Consider the following 10,105-nt stretch of genomic DNA (forward strand, 5'->3'; position numbering starts at 1 on the left):
TCTGAGACTCGTGATCTGATTGGCTATTGAAACCTGACTGTGCCCGTTCACTTACAGTGCACAGGGGCCTGCTCTGGTTAATCTGAAGGCCCCGAGCAAGTTTAATTTACCTGGCAACGCAAGCTAGCTGAAATATGATTGGTTAAAAACTCTACCATCATAAATAAGTTATTTATCGACAATTTTGTTTACATATTTATGAAAATAAAATAACATAAAATACATAAAAGTAAATTTACTTTTCTGAGAATGTTTAGGCCAGCAGAGAAGGCCTTGCTGGCCCTCAGGGTCCGCCACTGATGGAATTATATATTTTATTATGTTACTTGACCATCACCAAGAAAATGTTGCTGAACTGGACCTCTAAAATGCTTTCTTAAGTGTGGGGTCTGACGCTGAGACCGCGGAGGACCCAATGAAGTGATGACAGCATGGTAGAGAGGAGACTTTTGATATCTGTAGCCACATCCAACTTGTATATTGGATTGTATTTAAAACAAAGAAAGCTGGTTTGGCAAAGAGCATGTGCCGAAAATGCTGTTAAAAATGTAATTGCTGCGAAATGTAATAAATAACAACCCCCCCTAACTTTATGAGTTTTCTTTTGGAAAATAGCACTGTAAGATATTTAATATTTTCACTGCACATTATGACATGACATGATCGCTTGTGTTGATGTTCTTACGATGAAATAATTCTTCAATATGCATGATGTGTCTATCCAAATGAAGATACTAAAAAGAAAATAGAAGTATAGCACAGACAGAAAGTTAACATTGCGTAGCTGCATTCCAAAAAGTCATATTCTCCACACTTAGTATAGGAAAGGTACACATTCCCAAGGTCACAAACTCTTTAAAGCTTTGTTTCAGTTAAATAATAGGAGCAAATTTGACCGGTTCCACTCTGCGGGGTCCAGACCTGTTGGCACCACATCTCCACCTTTAGCCTCCGATCAATCCACAGCACATTCTGTTTGCACAGCTTGCTTTCCAACACTGATACCAATACAATACTTGATCTCGGTGCAGAACAACTATCACAACCTGTTTTCTGTGGCCTGGGAACAGCCAGTTCATCCAAATACCTCAACAATTCTTATGACTGGACTTCAGATAAGATCACATGTCTTTGATCTGTGCACTTACTTGGTGGGTACTTGTGGTGTACTGTTAAAGTGCCATCATTTTGATTACATTTTGTGTGGGGTTTGTGAGTCGAATGCAAGAGAGGTCAGTATTCAATGCTTCTCGATGGATCTCACTTGACTACTACTTTTTTTCATAAGAACGTAAATGTACAGCAGTGATTGCAGAAAACAATCTTGAGTAAAAACTACAACTTTAATTGTATCATTCAAAATCACAAAACAGTACATTTTAGGATTATAAACAAATGCACAATTGTGAAATGAGGACAAAGAAAAACATAAAATGTCACTTTACATGTACCAGCGCCAATACAGGAGTCACTAATAATAAAAGAATCACACACATATTAAACATTACATCTTGTTTAGTTTTAGTTGATCTAGGCTCACTGTTCATTTAATTTAAGGTCAATCTTCACATTAGAACACTGCAGATCTGGGCAAAGTACTGCCTGGGGGCTCCATCCAGCCCGCCTACACAGTCATTGACGTCAAAGTGACCATGAGGTCAAAGTAATTATTTTATTTTGAAAATTGTGCTTTTCACACACTGGATGCGAGTACAAAAGCGTATAAATACAAATATAAATAAATAAATAAATTCGATTCTAACTCCAGCCTTCCTGTGTGGAGTTTGCATGCTGTCCCCCGTGCATGTGTGGGTTTTCTCCGGGTAATCCGATTTACTCCCACATTTCAAAAACATGCATGGCAGGTTAATGGAACACTCTAAATTGTCCCTAGGCGTGACTGAGAGCGCAGATGGTTGTTTGTCTTCGTGTGCCCTGCGATTGGCAGGGAACCAGTTCAGGGTGTGTCCCCCGCCTGCTTCCCGACGTCAACGGGGATAGGTTCCAGCCTGCCCGTGACCCTCGTGAGGATAAGTGGATTGGAAAATGGATGGATGGATAGTTCACCAACTGGATGGCGACGTGCATTTAAAGTTGCATCTGATTGGTCAGATAAAAGCAAACAATTCAAGATAAAACTTGCTCCTATTTTCAATACACATATTGCATGGGCCATTATCACGATGATGATATTTTTTCAATATATTGTGCAGTCCCTGCAGGTAGGTAGAGTAACAGATACATACAGTTGATGTCAGAGATGCTTTCTATGATATTTTTAGAATAAGTGCAGCATTTTTTTCCCTGCACAGTCGCAAAGACATGATTAAATGATTCCCGTTTACAACGCTCCTAATTAGATGTCATAATCCTACCCACAACAGCACACCATTTTCCCTCCACTAAATCAGAATAGCTTTTATAGATCATTTCAAAACAAATAAGAGGCGTTTGGGATAAGCCCCCACTACCAACTCTGTGAGAGTGACAGGTGGCACGAGTGCGAAGCACAAGTAATTTTGTACCCATTCAGTTTTGTATTAAACATTATGTTCTGATAACAATTCACTTGGTGGCAACTGCCTGATAAAAAAAAAAATACAGTTTTAATCTCATTATCCCCAAAACAGTTATGCACAGGAGCAAGAGTAAGTGTGAGAAATGTAAAAGACCATGTGTATGCAGCGCATGCAACTGCGTGTGACAATTGGTTAATGAGCGGGAGAAGGAGGGGGGAGAGAGGGGTTGGTCAGGGATTTATTGTTATGCACCCTTGCATCCTCCCACTCCCAGGTGCTCTAACTGAGAGGCTTTTGTTATATAAATGCAAGGTAAACCTCAAGTAGGAAATGAAATATTGAAAGAGCGGGCAGCTTGCTTTTGAAAATAATACTGGATACGGAGAGGTGGGTGAAAGCTGCAGTCAGAGGGGTGTCCATGAAGAGGTGGTTATCGGCATCGAGAGCCTGCTCTTGGCACTGGAGAGTCAATTCACACATCGCCTCTCCTTCACAACAATGAACACAATAGCCTCTAAACTCTATTTCGGGAAGCTGTTTTAGTTGTTCTTGACAAGCTCCTAGTTTTTCTCCATTTTTACTTTGTTTGGTGCTAAGTACTCATTACTGATGTTTTGCTCTGCACATCCCAGAAATTGGTCAGCGTGTCTGATACTCAGTTTTTTTTTTCTCCAGATAATGAAGTTTGGGTTTCTTGAAGTGGCACATCATCGTGTGCTTACATTAATTTGTGTGTGTGTGTGTGTGTGTGTGTGTGTGTGTGTGTGTGTGTGTGTGTGTGTGTGTGTGTGTGTGTGTGTGTGGGGTGGGGGCGAGGTCGTGCGTGTGTGTCCGTGTGTTTCGAAAGTTGTAACGTGACTTCCTTGAGAACTTTGCTTTTTTTTGTGTCTCATACCAACGTCTTCGAATCCTTTTTCCACAGATTTTTTTTCTTTCATTTGAATTAGTGAATAAAAATATTTTAAAAGTTTTTTGTTAAAGTTTCAATGTTGTCACTACATTCATTTAGTAATTTTGGTTAGCTACTTTTGTTTTTGGCAGCACGGTGGGAAAACTGGTTAGCACGTGCGCCTCACAGTGCAGAGGTGCAGGGTTCGATTCAGCCTTTCTGTGTGGAGTTTGCATGTGTGGGTTTTCTCCGGGTACTCCGGTTTCCTCCCACATTCCAAAAACATGCGTGGCAGGTGAATGGAACACATTAAATTGTCCCTAGGTCTGAGTGTGAGCGTGGATGGTTGTTTCTCTATGTATGCCCTGCGATTGGCTGGCAACCGGTTCAGGGTGTACCCCACCTTCTGCCCGGAGTCAGCTGGCATAGGCTCAAGCACCCCCGCAACCCTCGCATTTTTGAATAAGTGGATTCAAAAATGGATGGATGGGTACTATAGAAAGTTTAGGTGTCATTATACGTATGTTAATGCATACCCCAGACAACTTCCAAGAAAGCAATAAGCAGTGGCAGATCGCATACAATTAAAAACAAACTAACAAAAAAACATTCATTTCAAGGGGACGAACCACATTCTTTTGGTAACAACATGTTTGAAAGAAATGCAAATATTTCCCTTTCTTTTCTTCTGCCTAGAATATCAGCATGCATTAAAACATTGCTATGACAAGTGCACTTAACGCGAGTAGCATCTGTAGATAGTGCGTCTGAAAAGCTTGAAGCAGCGGGCAAATTAGAGTCTGGTGTGAATCGATAAACACTGTCAAACACCTAGGGGGGTCCCCCAATTTTCCCACAAACCACTCCACTCCCTGGGTAGAGGGAAACAATGGCATGGCATCAATACCTGCAATTGGGAGAAGGTGGAACAGGAGAGACAGCGACCAAAATCACACAAGTGGGTCAGCTCTCCTCTAGACAGTAAATGGGTGCGCAATTGTTTGCATCAATTGAGAACTGTGGGAGACCGAGGACACGATAGGGAAAGGGTGCCATTAGGAGCGCATTGGTATAGAAGGTGGGTGCCTGGGAGGAGAATGGGGTGTGGAGGTTTTTAAAGCACGAAGGGATGGGGGGTAGAGGTGTTTTCAATTACCCGCAAATTCAGAGCAATTTCCTCCTCTTTCTGACCACACCGCCAACCGAGAGGCTGATGGGAGGCCTGAACAAAAGAAGCGTGGGGATCACAATTGTTTGACTGTGGCTTGGTTGGGAGGAGCAGGAGGGGGTCGGTTTTCATCAATCTGCCTTGTTCAACCTTTCTCTGTCACCTTGCAGTGAGGAGTCGGGTTTTTTTTTTCCCCTTCAGTGGCTGCAAACATGAACATTCTTTTTATTGAGCTACTTGCTCAGGGTAGGACGGCTCGTTATGCAAGTCTCAGTTGATAGACACACATGCCACTGTTTAGGGACCACTTGACGAAAAAGGGTGGGCTGGGAGAAATTCTTTGATTCGATGCAAAGTAATGCAAATGTAAATGATTCAGAATTGATGATCACATTTTACAAATCAATTCTTAAATAAAGTAATGCTTGCGGAATGCTTGCCGTAGGAGTGCAGCAGATTGACCGCGACCGGATTGTTCACCACCATGAACCTAAGAGGCGTGTTTTTGAAATGCGCGAGGAAGTCTGAGTCCCCAAAGAAAACCCACGCAAGCACCTTGTGAACACGCAAACTTCACACAGCAAGTATGGAGGCAAGCTACAAGTAAAGTGTGGAATAATCGAATGATCAAATGGATTATTCAAGTTATAACTACGTAACGTGTGCTGTTGGTTAATATGTTCTTTTATTGGCATGACATTCTTATGGACTGCTTTCTAATTCATGATATTCACACACACAAAAAAACAAAAAAACAATGTAATTGTGTGATTGTTGCAACTGTTACATGAAGCTAAACAAAGAGTTACTTGTACCGCAATTCACAATGAGTGTGGCTTTTGTGTCTGCAAATGATGCTTCATCATTTAGAACCCAGAATATTCACAATCAGAATCCTAATCAAAAATTTAACATTTAACAAATTTAACAGATTATTTATAAGTCTTATGTACTGACCTATTTGATAAATGTTTAAAACCTTTGATAAGGTTTTATTAAGCGGTACCCATGTTTAATTCGAAACTTATTAAATTTAAACCATTTCTGGTGCTTGTCAAATATTCATTTGATGGGAAAAAAGTTCAACCATTGAGTCCTCAAACTGGGGCAGAGGTGGAACTCCAAGGTGGCCAGGGGGGGCCTTGGCCACCCCTTGTGCACTTTGTGGCGACCCCTGAGACAACCTCCATACCCAGAGGAAAATTTCTATATCTGTAATTTTTCTGCCACTTTCACATGGATGCAGTATTCTTAGACCCCTTCATATTCAAGTTTTTTTTTTTTTTAAATGAAATACATAATGAAAGAATAAGTGCACAATTGATGTGAATGCAAACTGTAAAATAATCTTCAACATTCAATTCTTTCACTCAATCAAAATTATTCCTACACCATAGCAAGTAAACAATATGGCTGAGAAGTACCGGTAATTGTTTATCATATCAGCCACAGTCGTGTTTCATGAAATAAAATGCACGCACATAGCAATCTTGCACACACACTCATAATACAGGCAGGACCAAACCTAAGTTAAAAGCAACATTTACAATTGTGAAAAATGAAGAAGTGGTCCAGTGGTTAGCACGTCGACCTCTCTGTGCACAGTTCCGGCCTCCCTGTGTGGAGTTTGCATGTTCTCCCCGGGCTTGCGTGGGTTTTCTCCAGGTACTCCGGTTTCCTCCCACATTCCAAAAACATGCATGGCAGGCTGATTGAACGCTATAAATTGTCTAGAGGTGTGAGTGTGAGTGTGAATAGTCATTCATCTTTGTGTGCCCTATGACTGGCTGCCAACCGGTTCAGGATGTCCCCCGCCTACTGCCCGAAGACAGCTGGGATAGGCTCCAGCACCCCCTGCGACCTGTGTGAGGATAAGCAGAATGGAAAATGGATGGATGGATGGAAGAATGAAGAGATTTTTGTGTCATTGTGCTTTGTAGATATGATTTGAATAAATGAGCCATTGATGCACAATGGCGTCGGCCGTCTGTGGCAACTGATCACTCTGGTTGGCTTTTGGCAAGTAAATCGCTGTATGAGATTATGGATTGGAGTACACTAAAGCAAAGCCTCTTCAAAAAACGTGGCATTATCTCGTAAATTAAGATCAGCATGTGAATTTTATGTCACAAAACCTTGAGAGTGTATGGTATGATAAATAATAACGGTATGATAAATAATAACCCACGCATGATCACACCTGTGTTGTTTTTCAAAAGCCCTTTTAATAACATTAAATAAATGAGAATGTTGCTTCTTTTTTTTTTTTGAATGACAAGAAAAAGTGAAAAACCAGACTGTGACATGACCATATGTGTCATAAAGGACAGACACATATTTTTTAATACAATATTTGGTGAAACTGGACAGGTATAAAATTTGTCAAAAAGTGTTTCCGGTGCAAATGTTTGTCAGAAAAAAAATGTCCAGAGGCAGGTGTGGTAAACCGACGTATGTTATTTTATTTTTCTAGGTGAATGGGTGAAAATGACACCAGTTCACCACATTCTAATTATGTACTGCGGGTGGTCGTGATAATTTGCGTGTCTTTTTCAGTGTGGCATATGTTTCCTCTTAGTCTTGCACCTTCCGTTCCACCGCAGCAATCTACACATCAGAAACCTCTCCACTGGCGAAAGGGAAGTCACCTCCTCCCCAAGCTCGCACATGTTGCAACATGAACGTATGAGAGCACTGATAGGAGTCGCTATGAACCATGTCACTTCCCTTGTTCCTCAGGCAAGGAGGACATCTACGCACAGACATAAGTATTGGGACACTTTGTCAATTCACAAACAGAAACGACAAATTGCAACAAGCACTGGATTAAGTTGGTCAACTTTTTACAAGTAGAAAAGCTTTCGCTTGAAGAGGAGACCTTCAGCTAAATTCTCAGTGCAGTGTGTTTGTGGGAACCCAAACCCCTGAAGCCAAACACTTGGTTTCCACTGTATCGTACACACTTGGCTTGACACAGCTCAATATAAAGCAGACGCTTTTCCATTGTCAAAACCAAGTACAGTGAGGGGATTTCTTTCCGTAATTTTGCCAACATGGGACTCCACTTCTGTGCGGCAAAAGTCAATTTTCTTGCTTCCCTCAGTCTTCTTTTGAGAAAAATGTGTCTCTAATCATGCCAAACAGCAATTTGTTGGAAGGTAAATAGATAGGGCCCTGTTTGTTCGTGTGTCTCTTTATGTCATGAAAGGGTTTTTAGGGAGATATGGGACAGCTAATAGATAAGTGTTAGAAGGTGGTAATGATAACAAAAGTGATGGGGAAAGACTTTAAGAAATTCACAAAGTTTGCCGCTCATTACATTTTTGTAAGCACCAAACTGAAGCCCTATTGGACTGCAAAGTCAGCGCTTGGGTTTGACCAGTAGAGTCTCACATGATGAGCAGGTGGAAGGAACTTCAATTCGTGTGCAGACGAAGAAAAGAAAAATCAAAAGGAAAAAGAAAGAAAAAGAGGCCGCTGGAAACAGAAAAACAAAAGCTTGGTAGGGTTTCTCGTGGCTCAGACCCCGTGTGGTCTCGTAACTTCATCAGGACCACACTGGGTGGTTTTCCTGTCCTTCAGGCAAGGAGCAGAGCCGACTTATTGCTTCAGCTTGTGCTCCTGACAACCTTTACGTCACGGCTAACATGCTAAGTGCGGGTGGTTTAAGAGACGAGAACCCAGTACTCAAGGTTGTTGGAAGTCCACCGCCTGCGGTTTTGGGCAGGACTTAGCGCTCGTGTGTCTGTGTGCAACCAAAAAAAGAGGCAAAAGAGCAAAACTAAATATTGTCAAGAAGCAAGAGGTCTTCTAGCAGAGAGTGTGCTCAGAGAAAGAAGGAAAGTCGTGTGCTGAGACTTTTTTTGGGGAGCTTTTTGGAGAGTGAGAGAGAGTGAGCGAAGACAAAAGGATAGCCCTTTGATCTACTCAAGGCAGGCAGATGAGCGGAGTATCCGCCCCTCAGCTCGAATTTCAGATGAAACTCAATTCATAAACTTAAAGATAGGTTTGAGCCAATTTAACTGTCCTTTTAAAAGCTTGTTGCATTTCACAATTTCTAACTTCTAACTGCATCAATTTTCATGCCGCGGCTGGAAAATTTTGAACCTATCCGAAGTTCATGCAACAATATTTGATGATATCTCAACACTGTTATGTCATAATCATAAGCAAGAAATGAACATCATGGCCGAGAAGATTCATGAATGCAAAGTTAGCAGGATAAGCACAGTAAACAATATGCATGCATACATGCTTATATGTATGCCTGTGGGGGGTGCTTCGTGGGTATGGGGTACCAAACTCCCTGATACGAGCTGTTTAGTCCCTATACCACCGATGTCAAAGTTTGGTTCGCATTGCCGGCAGTAAGTCGGAATCGTTTCCAGTGAGGGTAGGACTTCACCAAGGCAGCCCTTTGTCTTCGATTCTGTTCATAACCTTTATGGACAGAATTTCTAGGCGGAGCCAAAGCGTGTGGTGGCCTCAGTATTGCATCTCTGTTTTTTGCAGATGATGTGGTACTGTTGGCTCCTTCATACAGGGCTCTCCAGCTCTCGCTGGAGCGTTTCGCAGCCGAGTGTGAAGCGGTTGGGATGAAAATCAGCACCTCCAAATCTGAAACAATGGTCCTCAGTCAGAAAAGGGTGGGGTGCCCCCTCTGGATCGGGAAGGAGATCTTGCCCCAAGTGGAGGAGTTTAAGTATCTTGGAGTCTTGTTCACGAGTGAGTGCAGGAGGATGCGAGAGATCGACAGACGGATCGGTGCAGCGTTTTCTGTGCTGCGGATTTTGTATCGGTCTGTCGTGGGAAAGAAAGAGCTGAGCCAAAGGGCGACTGGTCGATCTACGTTCCAACCGTCATCTATGGTCACGAGCTATGGGTCGTGACCGAAAGAATGAGATCCTGGATACAAGCGGCTGAAATGAGTTTTCTCCGCAGAGTGTCCGGGCTCTCCCATAGAGATAAGGTGAGAAGCTCGGTCATCCGGGAGGGGCTCAGAGTGGAGCCGCTTCTCCTCCACATTGAGAGGAGCCAGATGAGGTGGCTCGGGCATCTGATTAGGATGCCTCCTGAACACCTCCCTGGTTAGGTGTTTCGGACATGTCCCACCGGCAGGAGAGCCCGGGGATGACCCAGGACACGCTGGAGAGACTATGTCGCCCAGCTGGCCTGGGAACGCCTCGGGATCCCCCGGGAAGAGCTGGAAGAAGTGGCTGGGGAGAGGGAAGTCTGGGCTTCCCTGCTAAAGCTGCTGCCCCCATGACCTGACCCCGGATAAGCGGTAGAAGATGGATAGATGGATGGATGGACATTAGGGTGGTCCACATTTTCATGGCAAAAAAAAAAGTTTGTCGGATTCGTCGGGCCGGGTCGGAATTCTTGTCGATACTATGGTACAAGGTTCTGTGCAAAATTTCATTCCGATCTGATGATATTTTCCCGTCCCGCAAAGCGGCCAAAGTTTCCACCATAACAACTGGTCTCAATAGGGTGAACATGTGTATTTTAACCGTGTATTTTGCCATG

The sequence above is a fragment of the Hippocampus comes genome, unplaced genomic scaffold (genome assembly GCF_001891065.2).
Source record: "Hippocampus comes isolate QL1 unplaced genomic scaffold, H_comes_QL1_v1.1 scaffold130, whole genome shotgun sequence".
Classification (NCBI taxonomy): Eukaryota; Metazoa; Chordata; class Actinopteri; order Syngnathiformes; family Syngnathidae; genus Hippocampus; species Hippocampus comes.